The sequence below is a fragment of the Nicotiana tomentosiformis genome, chromosome 2 (assembly GCF_000390325.3).
Source record: "Nicotiana tomentosiformis chromosome 2, ASM39032v3, whole genome shotgun sequence".
NCBI lineage: Eukaryota > Viridiplantae > Streptophyta > Magnoliopsida > Solanales > Solanaceae > Nicotiana > Nicotiana tomentosiformis.
In genome coordinates this window covers 132,344,960-132,358,049 of record NC_090813.1, presented here as the reverse complement: position 1 = coordinate 132,358,049, position 13,090 = coordinate 132,344,960, and the positions used below count along the sequence as shown (strand labels likewise).

Sequence of the window (13,090 nt, the reverse complement as noted above, 5' to 3'; positions counted from 1 at the left end):
TAGACAAAATAATTCTGAGTCATCAAGAGTGAATGAATTTTTAAAGTTAAGTCCTCCATTGTTCCATGGTTCTATAGCTGATGAAGATCCAATGTTGTGGCTGGAGGGTGTCAAGAAAGCCCTCCGAGCGATGAAGGCATTTGATGATGAAGCTGTGGAGCTGGCTGCTTACCAGCTTAGAGATGTGGCTGGCGCTTGGTTTGAGATGTGAGAAAAGAAAAGAGATGAAGATAATGGCCCACCTACTTGGGAAGAATTTGAAGAGGCCTTCATGGCTAACTTTATCCCAGAAGAGGATAGGGAAGCTAAGGCTACAGAGTTCGAACAACTCAAGCAAGGGAATAAAAGTGTGCAAGAGTACTACATGGAATTCATAAGGTTGGCTAAGCATGCTCCTCACATGGTTAAGACAGAAAAAGCAAAGATTCGCAGGTTTGTTGGAGGTTTGGCTTACCACATTAAGGATACGACATCAGCTACAGCGGTAGGAATGACAGCTTTCTCCTCTGTTGTGGGATTCGCCAAGCACTTAGAAAAAGACAGACAATAAAGGAGAGAAGAAAAAGAGCAAAACAAAAAAGCTCAGACAACGGGCAGGTTTAATGGTACATCCAGCGAAGGTCGAAGGGGTTCCTCTAATAAGGAGTCATTAGCACCAGCTCAGTCCAGTCATCAGTCAGGTGGTGGGTCTTCCTTCAGACGTACTCAGAGTTATGGAAATCAGTCTCGCCAGAATCAGAATTTTAGGACAACATCCTCATATAGCCAGAGTCATGCTGAGCAACATTCATAACAACAAGGTCTTTGTGGAACATGTAAGCGTCAACATTCAGGTCAGTGCAAGCTCGGGTTTCATGGTTGCTATCATTGTAGAGACATTGGTCATATAAAGGCCAACTGCCCAAAGATACGATGTAATTTCAGTGGTGGATCAACTCGTCCTTCTAGTTCCTCAGCTACTACAGTTGCACCACCACAAGCTCGTGGTTCTTATAATCAGGCAGGGCATAGAGCAGGCAGAGGTGCAGATCGAGTTACTCAAGGAGGGGGACAACCCCGTTTGTTTGCTACACTTGATCGTTAGAGTGCAGAGGCATCTGCAGAAGTTATTACAGGTATACTTCTAGTCTGCTCACATAACGCTTATGCCATAATGGATCCAGGTTCAACATTTTCATATGTGACTCCATACTTTGCAATTAACCTCGGGCTAGAACCGGAACAACTTAGTGAGCCATTCCTAGTATCTACTCCAGTTGGCGAGTCAGTGAAAGTCACAAGATTCTATAGAGGTTGTATAGTTTCAGTCCAAGGTCGCAACACCGAGGCCGATCTCATAGAGTTAGAAATGGTGGATTTTGATGTGATCATGGGTATGGATTGGTTGTCTTCTTGTTATGCCATGTTAGATTGTCGTGCCAAGATAATCAGGTTCCAATTTCCAAATGAAGAAGACTTAAAGTGGAAGGGTAGTTCAGCATCGCTGGTAGGTAAGTTTATTTCTTACCTTAAGGCACAATGAATTATCGGTAAGGGGTGTCTCGCCTATTTGGCTCACATCATTAATCCAGAATCAGAACCACCAGCTTTTCACTCTGTGCCAGTTGTTAGAGAATTTCCAGAAGTTTTCCCAGATGACCTTCCCGGACTTCCTCCTGAAAGAATCATAGACTTTGGCATCGATCTCATGTCAGGCACTAAACCCATATCTATACCTCCTTATAGGATGGCTCCAGCAGAACTTAATGAGTTGAGAGAACAGTTGAAAGACCTTCTTGACAAGGGCTTCATCAGGCCGAGTGTTTCACCGTGGGGTGCCCCGGTCCTGTTTGTCAAGAAAAAAGATGGGTCTCTCAGAATGTGCGTTGACTATCGGCAGTTGAATAAAGTTAACATTAAGAACAAGTACCCACTTCCAAGAATTGATGATTTATTTGATCAACTTCAGGGTGCAAAGTACTTTTCAAAGATAGACTTGAGGTCGGGGTACCACCAGTTGAGAATTAGAGAAGAGGATATATCTAAAACAGCCTTTAGAACTCGCTACGGGCACTATGAATTTCTAGTAATGTCCTTCGGGTTGACAAATGCTCCAGCTGCATTCATGGATCTCATGAATAGAGTTTTCAAGCCATTCCTTGATACCTTTATTATCGTGTTTATTGATGATATTTTGGTATACTCTAAGAGCAAGGATGAACATGCCGAACACCTCAGGATAGCCTTGCAGACCTTGAAGGAGAATGAGCTTTATGCCAAGTTTTCAAAATGTGAGTTCTGGTTGCAGTCCGTGGCATTCTTAGGCCATGTGGTATCTAGTGAAGGCATAAAAGTAGATCTTCAGAAGACAGAAGCAGTCAAGAACTGGCCTAGGCCGACAACGCCAACCGAAATTAGGAGTTTCTTGGGGTTAGCTGGATACTATAGAAGGTTTGTAGAGGGATTTTCCTCACTTGCAGCTCCATTAACTAAGTTGACTCAGAAAGCAGTTAAGTTCCAGTGGTCAGACGCTTGTGAGCAGAGTTTTCAAGAGTTAAAGAAGAGGTTGACCACTGCACCTGTGTTAACCTTGCCGACAGGTTCGGGTGATTCACAGTGTATTGTGATGCCTCTAGAGTGGGTCTTGGTTGTGTTCTTATGCAAGATGGAAAAGTTATTGCTTATGCTTCCAGGCAGTTAAAGAATCATAAAAAGAACTACCCCACTCACGACTTAGAACTTGCAGCAGTGGTGTTTGCATTAAAGATATGGCGACACTACCTTTATGGCGAGCATTCTGAAGTGTTTACAGATCACAAAAGCCTCCAGTACATTTTCAAGCAAAAAGAATTAAATTTGAGACAAAGAAGGTGGCTCGAGCTATTGAAAGATTATGACATCAATATCCTTTATCACCCGGGCAAAGCTAATGTGGTAGCAGATGCACTTAGTAAGAAGTCAATGGGTGTCTTGGCCCATCTTGCAGTACAATGGCGATCTTTGGGTCGAGAAATTCAAAAACTAGCAAATAATGGGATTAGATTGGATGAGACCGAAGAAGGAGGTATAACTGCTTATGCCTTAGCGCAATCCTCCCTTGTTGCGCATGTTAAGGCTAAGCAAGACGAAGATTCATACTTAGTGAAGTTAAAAGAAGGAGTCAGAAGTAAAGAAATCACTGTTTTCACTCTAGGAAGTGACGGAGTTTTAAAGTTGAATGATCGGATATGTGTGCCTGATGTAGATGGTCTTAGAAAGGCCATAATGGAAGAAGCTCACAGCTCGAGGTACTCTATCCACCCAGGTGCTACCAAAATATATCTGGACTTGAAAGGGTTGTATTGGTGGAAAGGCATAAAGAAGCAAGTAGCAGATCATGTGGCTAAATGTTTGAATTTCCAGCAAGTAAAAGCTGAGCATCAGAGGCCTGGTGGCCTAGCTCAAGATATAGAAATACCATAGTGGAAATGGGAGATGATTAATATGGATTTCGTAGTAGGTCTACCTCTCACATACCGTAAGCATGATTCAATTTGGGTTATTGTAGACCGACTGACAAAGTCCGTGCATTTCCTACCAGTAAAGATGACAGATTCCGCAGAGCAGTATGTGCAATTGTACGTCAAGGAAATAGTCCGATTGCATGGTACTCCAGTTTCAATCATATCTGACAGAGGCCCTCAGTTCACGGCGCATTTTTGGAAGGCATTTCAGAAAAGATTGGGTACCAAGGTTAATTTGAGCACCGCTTTCCATCCACAGACTGATGGCCAGGCAGAAAGGACCATTCAGACACTCGAAGATATGCTGCGGGCATGTGTTATAGATTTTGGAGGTAATTGAGATGATCACTTGCCACTTATAGAATTTGCTTATAATAACAGCTATCAGGCCAGCATTGGTATGGCTCCTTATGAAGTGTTGTATGGGCGAAGATGTAGGTCTCCAGTGGGTTGGTTTGAACTAGCAAAGGTTCCATTGATTGGTCCAGAGTTTGTTTGTGAGGCCTTAGAGAAAGTCCAGATAATTAGAGAAAGACTGAAAGCAGCTCAGAATCGTCAAAAGTCCTATTCTGACAAGAGGCATCGTGACTTAGAGTTCATGGTTGGTGACAAGGTATTTTTGAAAGTTTCACCAATGAAAGGAGTTATGAGGTTTGGTAAGAAGGGGAAACTTAGCCCTAGATTTATTGGACCTTATGAGATTATAGAAAAGAAGGAAAACATGGCTTATGAGCTAGCGTTGCCCGTTAAGTTGTCCTCTGTTCATCCTGTTTTTCATGTGTCTATGCTTAGAAAGTACATTCATGATGAGTCGCATATAATACATGTCGATACCATAGAAATTAAAGAAGGCTTGACTTATGAAGAGGTACCTATAGAAATTCTCGATAGGCAAGTAAGAAAGTTGAGAACAAAAGATATAGCATCGGTAAAAGTTTTGTGGAGTAATCATGATTCAAAAGAGGCTACGTGGGAGGTCGAGAAAGATATGAGGAAGAAATATCCATATTTATTTGAGGAAAAAGGTATGTGAACCTAAGTTTGGCTTGGCATATATATTTTATTTATTAAATACAAGTTAGCATGTGTTTATGTCCTTGCTAGATTACACTTAGTTGTTGAAGTAATTTAGTTTCTATTAGAGTATATTTAGTTATTTAATAATTTAGTGCCATGCCAGAGTATATTTAATTCATTAAAGTTATTTACTTTTTGCTGAAGTGTTGTGCTTTAGGTTTTGGTTGGTTATTGTGGTACCTCCTTGCCGGAGTGTGAGTATTTAGTTTATGAGCTATGTATGGTGCCTACGAATGGCCTGTTATGGTATATTTGGTTGTTGTTGGTGTAGTTGTGGTATTGGTAACAGGGATAATTTTGGATAGTCCAATTTACAAGGGAAACTCTGCCGAAATTTTTGAAAATTTAGGGAGTTAGCCAAAATTTTGAGTCCCTTGGAAGAGTGAGTAGTGCTAAGAAAACTTAAGAGGTTCAAGGACCGAAGGAGTGATTGTTAGCTTAAGAATAAGGCCCTAGCAACATTCGAGGTCGAATGTTTTTAAGAAGGGAAGATTGTAACACTCCTCAAATCTATAAAAGTTTCAAGACACGCTAAATATAGAATTTAATTTTTATAATCTTAAATTATAATTCTATTACGGATTTAAACCCTTGTGATTGATTTTGAGTTACTTCTCTATTTATAAATAATTGGATATACAATTAGGGGAATATTAATAATTTTAATGTTATTAATTATTAAAAGTAGGTATAATTAAATACTACTTAAGTAAAAACCAAAAAAAAAAAAACATAAAAAAAGGAAAGGGAAAAAAAAAGGAAGCACGTGCCTTAGCCCATAAAGGGCTGTGGAATGCAAAACGTTAAGCAAAGTCTTATACAAGAAACAGAACGTTGTTCTGTTTACGCAGCAAACGCAAGGCACGCAGGCAACGAAAAGAAAATTTTATGGTTCTTTACAAATCACTAATTCTTGAACTCAGGTATATAAATTCCCTATTGTTAATTATCATGCAGTGGTAATAAGTAAGAATTGAATAGTTAATTCTCTTCTTTCTCTGTATCAACAGTAAATTTCATGTTTAGGTGAGAAACTTTAAAATTGATTAAAATGCACTGGTTGTTGTAGAATCGATTGTTTGACTGGTGTCAATTGGACTGGGGTCTACGTATTGGCTCGAGAAGTTTTGAGGTGAGTTGATATAACCCTTTACTAAAGTGGTTTAACCCACAAAAGAACGCATACAAGGTGTTTGATGAATTGCTTAAAAGAGTTAATATGTACTTAATTGGAGCTATTGAGTACCTATTAACTTAGAATTGTTCTAGCTAAAGTTTAGATGATTTATTATGATATGTGCATAAATTTTCAGATTTTTGTGTTATTCTTATATGCCATTTTCATGTTGAAAATTCATGAAAAAGCAAGAATTTTTAGAAATACTTTTAAATATTTATTTCATTCTTATGCCATGCTTTACAATTAAGGATACCGGTATGAGTATGCATAGGATGTTTCAGAAAAGATTTAGACTTGAAAAGTCACAAGAAGAAGTTTTAGAAAGAAAAGATTTTTGGGAGTATCTTCTATTCTGAGAAGTGGTCATCGTCCAGGCCGAGGGTCCTGACCAAGGCATTGACTTCCTGAAACTACTTGTGCCAAAGTAGGGAGCACACGAGCCGAGGGTCTCGTTGCTGAGAATTTGCCTAGCCAAGCTAAGGTATAGCACATGAGCGCTGAGAACCATGAAGCGAGTGGCACCTTATGGATTGGGCCTATTCGATCAGGTTGGGATTGAACCCGTACCGATCACACGGTGACTGAGACAGAATTAAGTCAGGATAGTTGGAACTCCCAAAGTATAAAGTGATGTATTTTTTTTTAAAAGAAAAAAAAAGAATTTCTTTTAGAATATTCATAAACTGTTATTATGCAATTATTTTAGAATTGTTCTTATAAACTTTATGTTTTACATGCATTTAGAATCTTTGCTTGTAATGTATATGTTATTAAAGTTTCGTCCCTTGTCGTTGAGACTCACTGAGTACAATGGATGGTACTGACGTTCTCTTTTGGGAACCTACGTTGGTCTGCGGTACAACGTAGGAACCGATTTTGCAGGCGAGCAGGCTACAGGTTAGGACTTCCCTCACTTCCAGTGCTATTGGTGAGCTCCGCTTTTGTTCGTGGAGTACTCCTTAGAGTCATCTTTATTTAGCTATTTCTTTGTTCACTTAGAGAACTGGCCAGAAATTCTCATGTCTTGAGCAGTGCATCAGTTTATCAGTAGAGGCTTCATAGACACAGTCGGTGGGTTAAGATTCAAATATTTTTGATAATAACTTAGCAGTATTTTAGTAGTTACTACGAATAAAGTTTTGGAGTTGATTTATTTTAAATATTTAAATTAATCAAAAGTATTTGGTTAAAGTATTGCCTTGTTGCATATAAAGTTTGAAGTTATAATAGATTTGATAAGTACAGATGGTTCGCTCGGGGATGTTTAGTGATCGGGTGCCAATCACGGCTTTTTCAGAAAATGGGTCGTGACAAAGACAATGCAAGTTGATAATAACGGCAATTAAAGAAGATAAAAAAGACACAAATTTAACGTGGTTCTGTCAAGGTGACCTACGTCCACAAGCAGAAAGGAGCAATTTTACTGTACCAACAAGAGTATAAAAGAAAGAATAAAATTAGAGTAAATACTCTAATTAACCCCAAATACCACAAGAGAATAACCTCACAAGATCACTCCAAAGAAAGGGTTCACACAAGTGTTTCTCAATACTCACTCTCGTACAAAATACTCTATAATGAAATAAAGGAGGAGAAAGAAAGACAAGAGTGAAAAGCTCTTGAATTTGTATGTTTGCAAATGAGGAGAAGCTCCTCTATTTATAGCAAGAAATCCTTGGCCTAATAGTGAATATTATGTCATGGCAAATGTCATGATCCACAAATTTTATTATAATGAATATTATGTCATGACAAATGTGATGAAAATTTGATCATATTACAGTGGCAGACACAAAAATTTGCACAAGCGGATTCAACCGGACAATGATAACCAATAGTATAAACACTAGTGCCAGGCACCACAAGTAGGAGTTGGTCACATCTTTCTTGTTTCCTTTTATTTGTCTTCTTATGATCTTTAAGTTAAGACATTTTACATCATACACTCTAAAATTTAAGAAAATTTGGACATATTTTTCAAGAAGTACTAAAAACTATTTACTTCTAGTTTTTAAACAACCATCTATTTATTTAACAAATTTTACTTCAGTAAATTCAAAATTTTGTTATACTTTAACCAATCAAAACTCTTCAACCAATTAAAATATATATTAACTCTAAGATATTTGACAGAATATAAAATCTTTTTTTGGTTATAACCATCTAAGATGCTGTTGTTGTTGTATTTACAAATAGAAGATAACAAAAAAGAGAGTTATAAACTACCCTAAATTATACCAATAATCAACGAAAGAGGGCCTATACACTAAACTAGAAATTTTAATATAAAACAAAGAAAAGAATCTCAACGTAAACTAACAAATTATAAATAATTTCATCAAATATATTTGGATGTTTCAGCAAATTTATGAAAAAGAGAAATAAATTTCAATTCGTATTCGTAGAAAGGTTTAATTGTTTGATGTAAAATAAACTTGAGAGAAACTTTTATTGAATTTAAGTAAAGAAAGTAAAAGATTAAGTGAAATAGAGAAAAAGACAAGATAGAAGACATTGGACTAACAAAACATAGTTGGCACACTGCAATAGTATAGAAAGTGGGATTCATACGCACGACCTCAATGAATATCTGAACCCACATTACCGTCTCGACAAAGGATGCGCTTGTGACAAGCGGATTCAAAACAACAACAACTCATTTGCTTTTGGGGTGACTCGAACTCACAATATCTCTTAGTTGGAAGTGGAGGTTGCTTACCATCAAAGCAACCCCTCTTGTCACAAGCGGGTTCAAAAGTGGATCTTATATTGTTCTGCCTTATTTTGACATAATTTACTGATGTACAAAGTACTAATTTTCGAAGAATCGAATTCAGTTTAACCCCTTAATAACACGTGGGTCTGCCCTAGCCCGTAACTCCATATTTTTCGGCAATTTTTTCGATTACCGGTTAGAGAAAAAATTTAAGTCCAAATTTAGAGTTTGGGTTTGAAATTTTTTTGAATTGAAGTTATCTTCAGATATGGGTTTTGAGAGAGTAGGGATAGAGATGACTTTCCTTTGAGAATTTTGGTCATTGGAGGATGCGTGAGAAGAAGAAGAAAGAGGGGGCAAAAAGAGTAAAAAATATTTTTTTGTGACTTTTAGTGTGTGGGATCTAGGGGCGGGCATAATACCGATTGGATCGAAAAAACTTACCGAACCAATAATTTCGATTTATACGGTTCGGTTTGTTTGATTTTTCGATCGGTTTGCGGTTTATATTTTTTAAAAGTTCGATGTTTGATTCGGTGTTCTATTTTAGTATTTTGATTTTTTTCGGTTTTAGTATTTCGGTTTTTCGGTTTTCGTTGCAATATTTCGTTGGACTCGGGATTCGTCAGGCGTCCACTTCTGCCTGCTTCACATCCCATGAAATGTTGAGGTCAATTTTTTTATTTATAGCAAAAGCTATTTGTAATATGTAAATATGTAGCAATAGTCGTTCCAATTAACAGAACTAATGGTAAAAATAGATAAAATTCTCTTGTATTTTCTTGTGGGTGTTAATACATTACGCCCAATATAAGAGTGTGTCTATATTTGGAAATGTAATGCTCCAGACGAAGAGTGCAAACCGACTATATTTTCTCTAATCTCACTTTATTAGTATAAATGTTATTTAATTTTTCACCCTTATAATTTAGTGTCTGATACCATACGGAAACTTTACACTCACTCGAGCAAAGTTGCAATATATGTAAGACATCATATTTTCTATAATCACACTTATTAATATAATTAAGTTTTTAATTTTTTTTTATTTCCATTAAAATTTATAGTTGATATTGGGAGTACACAGAAACTCGCAAAGTAGCATTATACGTATGACATAGAAAAATTATTATTTTATTATTTTCTAATTAAATTTCATGTTATAGTAGATTACAGTAGGAAAATTTGTTTAGCACGTGCATTTTGCCATAGAAACTTTATAAGAATTAATTATGAGGCTCATTTATTGCTTAAGAAAGAAGTCCAATTTGACAAGCCTAAAACCGAAAAATCAAACCGAAAATAACTGCACCAAACCGCAAGAAAATCGAACTGTACCGAAAATACTTTGGTTCGGTTTTGGTTATTAAAATTCAAAATCGAAAATCGAAAAAACCAAACCGACCGACGCCCACCCCTAGTGGGATCTGTTTGACTTGGCCACAATAGAAGAACGTTAGGGTTAAAAACAATTCTGAATAGTGTGGTAACAGTAGGGGTAGATCTGGACAAAAAGTATATTAGAGGACATATGTAAACTATATATCATAATAGAGGGATAAATCCGGACTGTTTCCTAACTATTTTTTGGGCCACCATTGAAGTTATACTCGCATTGCACAAAAATTTTCAAAGTATACTCGCTCGGATCTGAAATAGTTCAATATCTTCAATGCAACTTCAGAAATCAAATCTGAAGTTCTTTTATCTTTCAAATACACCTTCAGAAACTCGAATCTCAAGTAGTTTATTTTCTTCAATGCAATTTCAAAAATCAAATCTGAAATTTTTTTATCTTTCAAATCAACTTCAGAAATTCGAATCTTAAGTAGTTCAATCTCTTCAATGTAACTTCAGAAATCAAATCTGAAATTCTTCTATCTTTCAAATGCAACTTCTGAAATTTGAATCTTAAGTAGTTCAATCTATTGAGCGCAACTTCAAATTTCAAATCTTAAATTCTGAAACATAAACTTGTTCTTCGAATTTCAACAATCAAATACACGATTCAATGCTCAAATTTACTCCAAGTGAGCTCAACTTTGAAACATAACTTTTAAATATCATAAAAATAAATATCAATCATCAAATTGTCAAAACAACACAAATTTAACAAACTCATTTTGCAACTAAGAAGAAGAATGAAGAAACTCAAGCACAAAGAAGATGAAAAGAATAGTAAAGAAGAAGGGAAAACTATATGTATATAGAGTTATCAAAAAATTGGTAGTTATACTTTTTTAAAAATTGGGTACAAATTTAATAGGTGGCGCAAAAGTGGATATCACAAGAAAATTATACAATTCAATTGACCATATATTTTATTGGGGAAGTTACATGATATATCCATCTGTAGAACTCACTTTCATGGTATACCTAAATTTTAAAATTATATCATATATCCCAAAATAATTACACACTATATCTCCGTATATTCCAAAACACATCACGATATTCTACTTTGGAATACAATCCAAACATAACTTACCATAATATTCTAATTTAGAATACAACATTCTAACTAAATAGACCATAATATTTTAATTTGAAATATAATATTCAAACTAATGATACCATAATATTTCAATTGAAAATTAAATCCAAACATAGCTTACCATAATATTCTAACGAAGAATACAATATCCAAACTAAACATATCATAATATTCTAATAAAATATACTACATTATTCTAATTTGGAATACAATATTCAAACCAAATATATTACAATATAGCTTACCATAATATTCTAATGAAGAATACAATATCCAAACTAAACATACCATAATATTTTATTAAAACATACTACAGTATTCTAATTTGGAATACAATATTCAAACCAAATATATTACAATATAGCTTACCATAATATTCTAATGAAGAATACAATATCCAAACTAAACATAGGATAATATTCTAATAAAACACACTACAATATTTTAATTTGGAATACAATATTCAAACCAAATATATTATAATATTTTAATTTAGAATACAGTATCCGAACCAAACATACTACAATATTTTAATTTAGAATATAATATCCAAAGCAAATATGCCATAGTTTTTCTAAACATGCTACAATATTCTAATTTGGAATACAATTCCAAATTAAATATATCACAATATTCTAATTTAGAATATACAATATTATATTTTAGAATAAAGTAGGTATACATGGAAAAATAATTTTATAAAGTAGGTATATAGAGTAAAATAAATATTTTAATTGTATATGATGTTAACTAATGTTTTCAATGGGCATACCACGTAGATTCCCCTATTTTATTTGCATCAATTAAACCGTATTTAGCATTAACTGGTAGGTTATCCTTTCAAAATGGGCCGATAGGAATCCAACCCAAACCTTATAAATTCTAAACTATAGTGGGCCGGTCCGGTCGAGTTATGTTTCTTTAAGGGTTTTGGCATGGTATAACAACATACCCATATAATTAGCAGAAAATAGCCCTAGTTATAGATATTGGCATCAAATAACCAATAAATGTATATCACTATAATAATATGCATATCACAACTTTTTTTTCTTCTTTGTCTATATCAACATGTATATTAAAATTTTGTTTTCATTCTTTGTATATAAATAATATTATTCTTTGTATATCGATAATATAAAATTATATATATAGTTATTGCTGCCTTTATATAAATGTATATCACAATAAAAATATTGTATTATTTGTATATCACAGTGCATAACACATCAGACATGTGTATACCAAAATAGATATCATAAGTTTATTTTTCTTCTTTGTGTATATCAAAAATTAATTTTTTTTGTATATCAAAATATTATTTAGTCCCGCAATTATATTTATTATTTTTATATTTTAGAACTTGCTTAAACATGCTATATCAAAAAATAATTCCTTTTTTGATTAATAATTAATAATTATATTATTTGTATATCACAGTGTATAACATAATAATAATGTGTATATCAAAAATATTTATTAAAATTTTATTTTACTTCTTTGTATAACACATTTCAGATTGAAAACTCAAGTTCAAGACGACTCCACATGTGTATCCCCTATTGTAACCCGTGTATTGTAACCCGTGTATGTCTCTATGTACATCAGTGATATCTCATGTATATTATGTGTGTCTGTGTATATCCATAAAAATTTATGTTATATATACGATATACAATGTGATATACACGGGGGTCCATAAAACAATTGTGTTGTATACACGATATACAAAATGATATACACAGACGTCCTTAAATACTTGTGTGTGATATACACGATATACAACGTGATATACACATATCGCAATTTGATTTTTAGGTCTGAATTTTTACCTGAAACCAGTCTAAATCAATTCTAATCTTGCTCAAATTTTTTATATAGCCTTGTTTAGGCATTTTCAACCAATTACAATCACACCCACTCATTCAATCCAAACAAAAAAAGAAAGAGAGAAGAAAAAACGAAGTTGAAGTATATTTTCTCTCTCTTAGTTTTTGCTAATCTTGCTCAAATTTTGTATATAGCCTCGTTTAGGTATTTTCAACTAATTTCAATCACACCCACTCATTCAATCCAACCAAAAAAGAAGAGAGAAGAAAAACAATATTGAAATATATATTTTTCTCTCTTAGTTTTTGCTT

The 13,090-nt window shown here is 34.4% G+C and overlaps 1 pseudogene; it reads left to right on the top strand.

Moving 5' to 3' along the window:
• The first annotated feature begins 271 nt into the window (after positions 1-271).
• On the top strand, positions 272-4,515 carry LOC117280031 (uncharacterized; annotated as a pseudogene).
• Positions 4,516-13,090: the final 8,575 nt, after the last annotated feature.